Raw genomic sequence first — 12141 nt, forward strand, 5'->3', positions numbered from 1 at the left:
TATCTATAGCTCAATCATCTTGATCCTCTTTCTTTCCCAAGTGCATGAAAAGACTTTACTTTGATATTCTGTTTTGGGCCTACAGATTGTACTAAAGAAAAAAAAAAACCTTCAGTACTTAATAAATTTATATCAAGATAAGGGTTAGAACCATTTACAAGTAGATAGGGTAAGGGTCTAGAACAGAAGTCATTATGTTTGCTTTCTAATGAACCTTTGTTTAAGCCTGGATAAATGTGTGAAATACACCTTTCTTATATGTCTCTAAAGAATGTATGACTCCTGGGACCAGCAGTTGGCATAATGGCTATGTTGCTGGACTTGCACATAGTCGACCGTGGTTCGAGTCTTGAACCAGGTGGCTTAAACTCACGCCGGGTGCTTGTGCATGCCTGCCCAAGATTCCAAGAGGAGAATGGAGGAGAAGAGACTGCTGCTTGGCCATGCTCCCTGAGGGAGATTTCTTGCTTTCTGTCTCTCTTGTCTCTCTCTGTCTTTCTGGCGAGCCCACTGCGCCCTGTAGCAAAAACCTCTTAAAAAAAAAAAAAGAATGTATGACTCCTTGCTAGTAAGGCAGAAGATAAGGACATTGAGCAGGCAGACAGGGTAAAAGCCCAAAATGGAGTCACAATGGTTAAGTTTTCCTAACAAAAAGCTAGCTGCATTAGAAATCAAAACAACTATAACTAAGGGTAATAGTTTCTATTTAGTAACTATATTCTAAGGAGAAGTACAGAACACTATGGTCTGCGTCTCCACGAAGAATAGGGTAATAAATCACCCAGGATATCACTGTAACAATTTTCTAAAGCCTGCTTCCTAATCAGAAAGCCAGCCCACTGCTCTAACTGCTACATAAACCCCCTTGCCTACAGCCCCTTTTCTGCAACCCATTAGGGCCTCAGTGGGAAGCTTTTTCTCTTTCTCTGATAAACTTTGCTAACTATCCTCTTCCCTTGCTCATGTTTCTAATTCTTCATGAGCACTGGACAAGATCCAGCATGGGTGTTGGATTCAATCACTCAGCACTGCCATCAATATCCAAGGAAGATAGAGAACGTCAACACACCTGAACAGAGTTTGTCTCAAGCTATTGCTTCTCAGGCCCATCCAGACCCCAAACAGAATTATTTACTCACCATTGCTTGAGCATTGGACCCATTCTTTCCTCCTATGTCATTTACCCTAAAATTACCTGTACTTACCGTATAGCCACCCTAACAGAAGGGTAGGTAAGCCACAACCATCTTACCAGTCTTTGAGCTCATAATTTTCTATGATTCCCATATGTAACATATACACATTGAAATATGTATTTTTCTTATTAATCTGCTTTTTGTTGGTAATTTTAGCAGAGCCTTTGAGAGGGGAGGAATGTTTTTCTTCCCTACATTTTTTATTGCAAATAAGAGTTTTATTTTAATTTCCATTTTTGTGGTTAGTTTTGTAATTCTATCTCCCTCTCCTAGTCTGGAAAATTCCCCTTTCTTTAACATATGAGAAAAAAAGTCAGTAAGTAATAAACTTCCTCAGCCATTGCCTACTTTAAACATCTTCACACTGTTTCCTTCTTAAATAATAAATTAGTTTTCAAATTTGATAGTTCTTTTTCTTAGCATTTTGAAGATGATAATTAACAACGTTCTTCTATTTTTGCTGTAGATGGAAGTCAGCTGCCAATTAGCATGTTGTTTTTTGTGATATTTTTTCTTTCCCATTTTAGTGCTTTTTAGTTTTCCCCTTTGTCTTATGATCCTGAAATAGCTCTGTGATGTTCTTGACATGTGCTTGTTTTTATTATTCTGCTCAGGCCTCCACATTCTCCTTCAATCTACAGACTCATCAGTTCTTTATTCTGAAAGATTCTCACACATAATCTTCATGATTTGCTTCTGTTCTATCTATACTAATGGTTTTTCCTGGAAATACTACTGGAAATGAGTCATTCTATTCCTCCTTCCATGCTCTCTCTCTCTTTCCATCTCTTCTACGTCACCAGCACTTGAATACAAATGATTTTCTCATGTTTACCTCCTCTTTCATACATTCTTCATAAATATTAATCTACTCCAATATTTCTAAATCACTGATTTATTTTTTTTCTTTCTAGAATGTTTATCGAGTCTCTTTCAATATGCCTCTTCTTTCTTCAAACACCGTGTTTTATTGCCTCGTGGTTTCTATCTCTACTTTTGTACCCATACATTTTGATTTATTTATTTGATTGCCAGAGGACATATGTGTTAACCAGAGAGAAAAAGAGACAGAAGAAGAAATCATTCCCTCACAGGGCATGGTCACACCGCAATCCCGTCTCCTCCATTTACCCATCCTTTTGGGATTTGGGGCATGCACACATGTGCCTAGTGTAATTTTAGGCGATAAGAGCAAAGATTTGAACAGCAGTCAGCCACATTAGCTCAAGCTCCCTTAACCACTAGGCACCAGGGTCTACTTTCATGACTGCTTTAGACCAGGCACAGTGATTCCAGTCCTTTTACTTGTGTCTGTTTACTATCAAAATAGTATTTCACAGGACCAGCAGTTAGTGTAATGGCTATGTCACTGAACTCCCATGTAGTTGACCGTGGTTCAAGTCCCGGACCCAGTGTCTTAAACTCACACCGGGCATTCATGCCCAGGATCCCGAGAGGAGAATAGAGAAGGGATTGTGGCATGGCCATCCCCCCGGGGGCCTATTTCTCACTTTCTATCTCTCTGTCTCTCTCTGTTTTTCTGGTGAGTGCATGCGCCCTATAGCAAAAAAAAAAAAAAAAAGTAATAATTCATTTACTCATATATGTTATGTTTTGTTTGGTTTAGCTTTCACAGAGGGCCCTGTTTTTCCTGAGTTTCTTATGTGTCCTAAGTTGCAAAAATATTTCACATATGTTTTAATTTTTCCAATTTGGGTGACCCTGGGTGTTCACCAGTATGAAGCAAGCTTCATAATTTTTCTACTTGTATTTGTCAAACGAATGGGTGTATTTAATTTGGACTCAAACTGCCTTTGTGGTAAAATCTTGGCTTTTCATATTTTGTAACAGTCTCTTTTCCACCCTCTGCACACAGGAAGTGGCAAACATTTTTGCTGTTTTCTAGGAGAAGAGAAATTTTCCTTACTAAGCTCACTGAGTTTTAAAGCATGGCATCTCTTTTCCACTTTCAAATTATACCTAAATCAAGAAAACCTGGCTGGGCCTTGTCTTTCGTTATGCATACCTTTTTAAGGCAGCTTATGACCACCGTTGTACTAAGACCAATGTATAATTCATTGTCCTTATTTCCCATGAAATCAGAGCAGCAGTTGATTCTGTTGATAGATTCTAGAGATCGTCTGGCCTTTTGTAAACTCAGGTGCAGAGATTTAAGGTAATTCTGCAGATAAAGACACATGATTAACTTTACTGTAAGATCCTACATGATTTTTATTTATGTTTCTCTTTTTATACATGTATAGTCTACTGAATTTAATATTTTACTCGTATACATATACATAATTTAAGATTACATAGTGTTAGTGAATATATGTGCATGTATAAGTGCTTGGTGTGTGTATTTAATTAGAAAGTGGCAATGTTTTATATATTCACACATATAATAGTATAGATATTCTTTTGTCATAGCATAAGGGCATGGAAGCATGAGACAGAGGAAATCAGGAGGAACTCATCTTCTTTTGCGTGAGGAACCCACTCCCACAATAATAGCATTAATCCATTAGTGAAGACAGAACCACTGTGACTTAATCATCTCTTAAGCCATCATGACCTAATCATCTCCTAAATCTCCATGGAATATTGTCATGACAAGAGTGAAGTTTAAACAGGAGTTTGATAAGGCATTCATGGATTATGCTCGTTTTTTTTTTTTTTTTTTTTTTACTATGTTGTTATTTCTCTCCAATGTTTCAGGATCAATCAATGTATGAGTATGTTTATGTTTATTATTATAAAAAGGCATAGTAATGCATGGTGTTATTTCCATCATATTTATCCATTGCCCTAATTATGGCATTTAGATTGGTTCCTCTTCCCAGCTACCATTAACAATAATATGTTAAAAATTCTTGGGGCCAGCAGGTGGCATAGTGGTTAAGGCTCTGGATTCACTCAATGCCAATTCCACAGAAAAGTTCTGGACCCAATGGCTTGAAAATAACACCAGGTGCATGTGAGTGCATGCCCAAAATCCCGAAAGGAGATGGAAGAAGGGAATATGGCATGAACATCTCCTCTGGGAGGGAGTGATTTTTCCTCTCTCTCTTTCCCCCTCCCCCCCCCCGGTGAGTTGCCTTATAGCCGAAAATTAAAAATAATATTAATAAGCATTTTCATATATTTTGCCAATTTTAACTGTATTTTACAGAATCTTCTTGTTCTAATAACACCTAAAATTTGATTGTTATTACAAAAGCATTCATTCTTGTAGATAATCTTCTATTCTGACTTTGAAGTCTCTTACCAGTCTAATTTCCTCTGATAGCTTTAACTGATATTGATAGCTCTGCAGTGCTAAAATGGACAAATGATCGTGCCCAACCAAGATAGCCCCCAAGATAGCCCTTCAGACACTCAGACCGAGACATCCAAACTGCCCAAAATTGAACTTACCCTTTACCTCTTAAAACTTAATTCCCCCTATTTTCCATATTTGCTTTTATTAAGTAGCAACCAGATTGATTGCTTAAGTCAGAACCTAACAAATCCTTTATTTCTTTACCTTTCTCATCTGCAATCATTAAATAATAGGTGAATGCAATCAATTCTGCCCCTGCGCATCTGTGCCGTTTTCTCCACTCCAACTGCTACTACTCTAGTTTAAAACACTGTGGTTTGGGGGCCAATAGGTGGTGTGGTGGTTAAAGACACTGGACTCCCACATGGCTGGCGGGAGAAAGATCTGGTGGCTTACTTTCTCACTTTCTCTCTCTCTCTCTCTCGCATGTGCCCTATAGCAAATTAAAATCATCATCATCATAATAAATAAAGTTAACCAAATAACTTTTTTAGTTCAAACAAACAAACAAACAAAAACTATGGTTTCCTGTATGAATTACCACAGCCTGCTTCCCACATTGCTTTCTAAGTAACTTCTCTGCTGTTTGTTTTGACCCATTCTTTGAACTGCATTCAGATATCCAAAACAAAAGTCCAATTACATTAATATCCTATTTAAATTCTCTCACCATTTTAGGACAAAATCCACACACTTGAATATGAATCTAAGGTCCTTTATAATAGAATTCTTAGCCATCCTTTATCAACAGTTTACAGTACATGGATATTGTAATTCCTCAACTCTGACACAATCTCATGGTAGAATTACATCTAGTTCTCTGTCTCTGAAAAATTAATTTTCTAAATTTTTCTAAACAAATTCTACCTAGTTCTTCAAGTAGTGTTTAGTTTTATTATAAGATATTTTTAGGAGGCCACACGTAGTGTGATGGTTAAGGCACTGGACTCCCAATGGCTGATCACAGTTCCAATCCCAGACCCAGCAGCTTAAAAATCATACCAGGTGCATGTGCATGCATCCCCAAAATACCCAAAAGGAGATAGGAGGAGAATTTGTGGTGTAGCCATTCCCACTGTGGGGTGATTTCTCACTTTCCCCCTCTCTGTCTCTCTCTCTCTCTGGTGAGTGCATGTGCCTTTTGGCCAAAACCTAAAAGCTAAACTGAAAAATATATATATTTTTTTTAGTTACCAGAGTCTGAATTATGACCCAACGTTAAACCTTTGAGAGAACATATAAAATTCTACATAGATTTTTGTCTGTGTTTGTAACTAGATATTCATTTCTAGAATTACTCCTTCAGTGTTGATTTTTAGCCTCTGACCTGAGGAAAGCTACAACTGGTTTCTCATCCAATTTATTACTGATTCTCAATCATAGATTAAATAGTAAATGAACACCTAATGAGTTTCAGACACCATTCTTGTCACCTTAGAGGCGTGAAAACCTAACAAATAAAATGTCACACACTCAAAGGAAAGAGAAACAAACCTAGTAAGAAGGTGGGGGTGGGGAGTACAGCATGGTACTCTCCCACCAAAACTTCTGTTATAATTTAACTGCTGTTGTAAAAGTATCTCAAGACAATTTAGGAGATGATTAAGTCATGATGAATTAAGAGATGATTAAGTCATGATGGTTTTGTCCTCATGAATGGAATAATTGGGAGAGGGTTCCACTGGACTACCTCTCTGTCTCCCATGCTCACCTGCCCTTATGCCACAGCAGAAGGTCTTCACCAGTGCTGGTACTATGCTCTTGAAATGCCCTGCCTCCAAAATCATGAGGCAAATAAATTTCTGTCGTTTATTAATTCCCAGTCAGTGGCATTCAGTTATAGCAGTAAAAGATGGATGAAGACACATAGTATAGGCTTTTGAAACATGGATTTTGTATCTATATGGCCTAAGTTCAAATCTGAAATCTTCTCCCTACTTCTGTGACTTTTATAAATCTCTTAATTACTGTGTCTGCATCCTCATTATAAAATGGATATAATAGAAACCAAAAGGGTACTTCCAGGATTTCAAGGGAAAAAATGGAATTAAAGTACAATTTTATTTTGATGAAGACTTTTTTTTTTTTGGAGAGATTTTCACGATAGGGCACGTGCGCTTGCCAGACAGAGAGAGACATAGAGACAGAAAGCGAGAAATCACCCCCCAGGGGGGATGGTCACACTGCAATCCCTTCTCCTCCATTCTCCTCTCGGATCTTGGGCACGCACGCACACGCGCCTGGCGTGAGTTTTAAGCCACCAGGTCCAGGACGCAAACCGCGGTCGACTACGTGGGAGTGCAGCAACATAGCCATTACGCTAACTGCTGGTTCCCTTGATGAAGACATTTTTAAAAATCCATCCTTAATTGTTTTTACTATGCCTTTTCTATAAACATTTTTAAGATCTTCATACTTCATAAGGCTGTTAGGAAATATTAAATCATCCATTATTTATGAAGAACTACAAAGAGTGTCTAGCATATAGTAAGCATCATTAAAGTGTTTGTTAAGGAAAACTGCACAATATATTATGTTAAAAAGAGTATAATTATGAAAAAAGGCAGAATAACAGGGGCTAGGGATAAAAGATTGAAGTAAGGGTGACAATTTTAATAAAATGGTCAGACAAGTCTAGTAGAAAGGCAACGTTTGAAAAAAAAGGTAAGAATTCCAGTATTTTAAAAATCAAATAAATAATGATTTATAACACTTCTATAGTATCCCAAAGTTTGGGTAGGATTATGAAAATGGTAAAGTAGGTAACAATCAATAAATATGTAGGACTTGGTGGTTAAGATTACTTGAAACAACAAGTAATCTTGATGGAAAAAGAATAACACCCTGACTGAATATAAAGTAAACAAAACGCTCCCTTTCTCACTCTCCACCTGCTGGCCCAGGGGGTTGTAGCACATGAGAGGAAAAAAATCCTCCACTTTGTGAGGGAGTTGTACTCAGTACTTTTTAAGAGAAACAAATTCTAGTGAAGGTACAGTGATGGCCTGAGAGAAAACGATCTCTTGGTTAAGAAACTAGCTAAAATAATTCTGAATAAGGTAACATTTTCTTTCTTCCTAAAGAACATATTATGTTATTTACAGTAAATAAAACTGCTTGATTACCTTGGTTTTCTCTTATAAAATTACTACTTAACTTTATATTCAGTTTAGTAAATTACATAAATTAAGTATTAATCACTATTTAACTTTTCTCCTATGTGGACTATTGCATTAAACATTATCAATTCTGGAAAGGATGATGATAATGATGATCATAACAAAAGTAATTAAAATAGACAATATGAAGAAAAACTATATTATTTATTGTACAATATAAAAAAAAGAAGGAGGCTGGCAGATGGCATGGTGGTTAAGGGTGCTGGACTCCCACGTGGCCAACTGCAGTTCAAGTCCTAGATCTGGCAGCTTGTTTTCTCACTTTTCCCCCCTCTCTCTTTCTCTGTCACTCACTCTGTCCCTCTCAGGTCACATTAAAATAACTAAATAAATAAATAAAGTTAAAAAATTTTCAAAATTATTTTAAGAACATCTCCAGTTCTCTTTTTAAAAAAGAAAGGAAAAGAAGGAAAAAGAGAAAAAGGAAGAAGAGGAGGAAGCAAGGTCAGCCTGAAAATCGCACATGCCATTGAATTTCTTTGGCCGTATGTTGCTGGTTTTCTTTTTTGAATGTTATACTAACGAATTCTCAAAAACACATCTCTATAAATCACCCTATACTATATAACCACTGATGTGGAAGAATAGGCCATTTCTGCTCTATTTCCAGAGATTGTTTGAAAGAAGCTAAAGGTATTAAAACTGATATTGCCTTTCATCTCATTGAACAGAAACTATGTCTTTTCTATTGTCTATTCAGCACTGCGTGATAAGTAATACTCTGCTGTAATATAGGAATAATAGATTCTGCTCTGTTCAAATCCTTTGTTCATTAAACAAACCTCTCTGGCAAAATGCTTTTCAATAAACACTTTATAAAATTTATCTGGTTTTATAAATTCACTTATAAAAATTATGAGATACCTTCAGACAGTAGAGTCAAAGACTATAACACACATATTATTTACTAAAAGTAGATTTCCAGCTAGAAAGCAATGGACTAGATTATTTTTCTTTTTATAGACATTTAAACCAGATACATTCAGAAATCAAAAAACTGGAATTTGAAGTCTCACTGGCTGTTGGAAAAAATAATAAAGCACCTCCATTTCACTTCCTGTAATTTCGGAGATCATATTTTGTATGCATCTTATTGGTTCAAGCTTCAAGAAGTTATTTTTAAGTGCTATTTTTAACTCTCCAGAGACGACTTCACAGAAGAATATTAGAGTCTTTCCAAGAATAAACACAAGAAATATTTTACTCCCTTGGAATAGCATAATTTTCAAATGTGGAAAAATAAAAGCTAATTCTATAAAGACTGAAAATACAGGCCTTGCAATAAGGAGATAACTTAAGGCCTATGAAGACAGTGTACTAAGGATAGAGGGGAATACTTTTCTTTCTCCCTGTTTTCTAGTAATTTTTTACACTGCTTCCAAAGGTATTTGATTCACACATACAAATTTATAAAAAATATTTTTCCATGTGATTATATTTGTAATATAGTAAGCAGTATTTTTTACTTTTCCCTTGTGTACAGTAAGCTAAAAATGCATCAGTTTGGCTTTTCAAGTGGTATACATTACAAAAGAACTCTTCTTTTACCTAGAAATATCTTGATATTATGATTACTAGATCAAAGCAACTTTTTATGCAAATTAAGTGAAAATGAATATTTTTTTTCTTTAATAATCAAAGACCTGGACATCTGTCGGCTATGTTGTCAGGATGTTAAAGAAGTCTATCAAGGGATCAGCAGTTGGCATAATGGCTATGTCACTGGACTCCCATGTAGTCAACTGCAGTTCAAGTCCCAGACCTGGTGGCTCAAACACACTGGGCACGTGTGTGTGTGTACCCAAGATCCCGAGAGAAGAATGGAGGAAAAGAGATTGCAGCATGGCCAACTCTCCTGGATTGTGATTTCTTGCTTTCTGTGTCTCTGTCTCTCTCTTGTCTTTCTGGTGAACTCCCGCACCTTATAGCAAAAACCTCTCAAAAAAAAAAAAAAAAAAAAAGAAAGAAAGAAAAAAAAAGAAAGAAAAATAGAAATCTATCAAGACTGCTTAGTTTTAAAAGATTAGGAGATAATTAGGGCCACTAGTCACCTTCATCTGCTAAGATTCATTTGTAAAAACGTCACTACTGACTAATTTGTTCTTCAGGTATGATCTTTTATATACCTTTCTTATTTTATTTGAAGATAAAGTATTGCTATACTGTGATCCTCCAGCTCCAAAGATGGGACTCCAGTTATTGCCAGCCTTGGTTCTTTTTATAGATTGGATCTTGCCATACTACCCAGGCCAGCCTTGAGCCTGTGATCTTCCTGCCTCGGGCTCCTAAATCTCTGGAATTACAGACACACGTCACTGTGTCCAGCCTTTAGGTTGGACCAGGAATTGAACTCAGGTCTCCCATGTGGTTCCAGGCTGAGGCACAAAGCACCTTAAGAATGCATGCCATCACCATGTGTAGGCCTATTGCCACACTGAAGAGGGTTCTTATACCTTTGCGATGTGAATCAGCCTCTTGGGAGCCTCAAGCTTTTAAACTTTAGCTTTAACTTTAGCTATAGGACTGAATTAGAGGGAAGCCAACTAACGTAATTTAATACCCTAGGCCTGTATTTTCAATTTATCCACAGTAAGTGCTAATAGTTACCAGAGTAATTAGCACACCAGCATATAGAGAAATAAGAACATGAAGACAGAGAAAAATAAAATATTGATTCTTTAGGGCAGAATTTGAGACGCAGACTTCTTGTTTCTTTCTTCTGAGCCTCATTCCCAGAAATAAAAAAGCTTTTCAATGAGAATTCCTCTAGCCACACCCAGGTAGGTGACAAAGAGAGTAAAGAAAACAAACAATGCCAAGGAGATGCATTCAAGAGAAGAGACTATTTCCTGTCTGGTGTAAAATCTATTAATAAAGCACATCGAGTCTATGGAAATTATATGTCCTTATACGTTTTACTTTACCATTCGTGCTTGCAACTCTTAGAATTCTGGTTTTCAGCTTACTGATATTTTGGAAGTCAAAGATGGGTTTCAGAGATTAGAAAAACAAAAATATAGGCATGAAAGCCATAAGTAACCATGCATGGTCTAAAGTGAAAGAAAAATCTAGATGACCATGGTCCATGAAATTTGATTTTCAGATAGCTGAGTAATTTCAGAAAGTGTAAAATTAGGGTTGGTCCTATAGCACTGAAGTTCAGGCGTGTATGCAGGGAGCCAAGTATCACATGACCAGCTTGAAAAACACACGGGCACATGTGCCTATGTGTCCAAAACCCTGATGGAGTGGGGAAAAGGAGGAAAGGCATTGCAGTGTGACCACACCCCACTCGGGAGGACTTTTTCTCTCCCTCCCACTCTGTCTCCTTTTCTCTCTCTACCAAGCACACGTGTCTTCTGGTAATAAAAATATTAAAAATTAATTAATTACTTAAAAAGAAATAGAGAATCTCTTTGGCATAGTTTGGTCTAGAATGGTACTCTGAATGACTAACTCACATGATAACTCACACTGTGAACAATTGCAGAGCATCATTTCCTAGATGATAATACAGGTGTTGTTAACAGAAACCTGAAAAATAATGGAAGCACACTATTTCACTTCTCCTTGTGTTCTACTAGATTTCTTAAGCAGATAATCTCATTTAACTGCATTACCTAGCCTTTGAGATAGAATTTATTTCCCATTTTATATTAAGAGTTCTGAAGATAAATATAAGAAAACTATGAAAGATTATGAAGACATTCTTCCCAACTCCAATATCCTTGCTGTTTTCATAACCCACAGAAAAATGATATGCACCCTTACTCTAAACAGATTTTTAAAATCTATCTTTGTAAATGGGAAAATAACTTCTCAAAGGACATAAATTCATTAATCAAATACTGTGTTTTGGGGAAACTCATGATGCGTTTTTGCAAAGAAAAAATACATCTTGACTTTTCCAACAACCCAATAATTATATAAATAAAGGGGAAATCTGAAATATGCTCATTCCAGTTGTACCCACATGCAGTCCTCAGTTTATGCTCAAATAAAGTCCTTTATTCTTTACATATTTTGCCTCAGTTAATCTTTCTAGATTTACAGTGTTATCAAAAAATATATAATGACTCATTATTTTGAAATTTTCTCTTTCTGCAAAAGATAGGATCTACATAAATTATGACTTTTTCATGCTTTATTGAGCTCACTGTAAAAGTAGCAAAATTCCCTGATGGCATAAGGATATACCATTATCTTAAAAGAAGTGTCAAGTGAACACAGAAATCAGAACTGCTCTGAAAATAAATAGCAGCATGAGGGCCCAAGGGATTCGTTGTTGACAATCAAACATTAGGGAATAAGAAAATAAGCCTTGAGACTATGAAAAATGGGAAGCTAAAAGTATGTTTACCACAAAGCCAAGAATCTGGAGACTGTATCGTCATTGAAAGGGGGGACTGAGGAAAACAAAAGCTGATACGTTTGAAAAGGAATT

Source organism: Tupaia chinensis, unplaced genomic scaffold (genome assembly GCF_000334495.1).
Source record: "Tupaia chinensis unplaced genomic scaffold, TupChi_1.0 Scaffold000313_1, whole genome shotgun sequence".
Classification (NCBI taxonomy): domain Eukaryota; kingdom Metazoa; phylum Chordata; class Mammalia; order Scandentia; family Tupaiidae; genus Tupaia; species Tupaia belangeri.